The following is a 307-nucleotide window of genomic DNA, read 5'->3' as shown; positions in this document are numbered from 1 at the left end:
CCCCTGCAGAACTCTATCCCGCATGCTGAATCCCCCAGCCATTAGCACCCTAGGCTCTAATTTAACTTTCCAAACAGTACCAGGCAGCTTCTCCCTCACCTTGAGGCATGCGCCTTCACCTGGAACCCTCATTGCTGCCTCGCAGCATTTCCACGCTAGTGCCCCACTTGCACAACCAGCGAGCACCTCCCTGCTTAAACCAGGGCCCCCAGATACAAGGTTCACGCCCAACCTGCTGCTCCTCACCGCTGTCGGATGAAGGCAGGTGGCTCAGCAGGACAACACGCCTCCCTTGTGCCGCAGCGAG

Source organism: Buceros rhinoceros, unplaced genomic scaffold (assembly GCF_000710305.1).
Source record: "Buceros rhinoceros silvestris isolate BGI_N320 unplaced genomic scaffold, ASM71030v1 scaffold10450, whole genome shotgun sequence".
NCBI classification, from domain to species: domain Eukaryota; kingdom Metazoa; phylum Chordata; class Aves; order Bucerotiformes; family Bucerotidae; genus Buceros; species Buceros rhinoceros.
The sequence above is the reverse complement of the archived record's forward strand: the minus strand, read 5'-3'. Positions refer to the sequence as shown.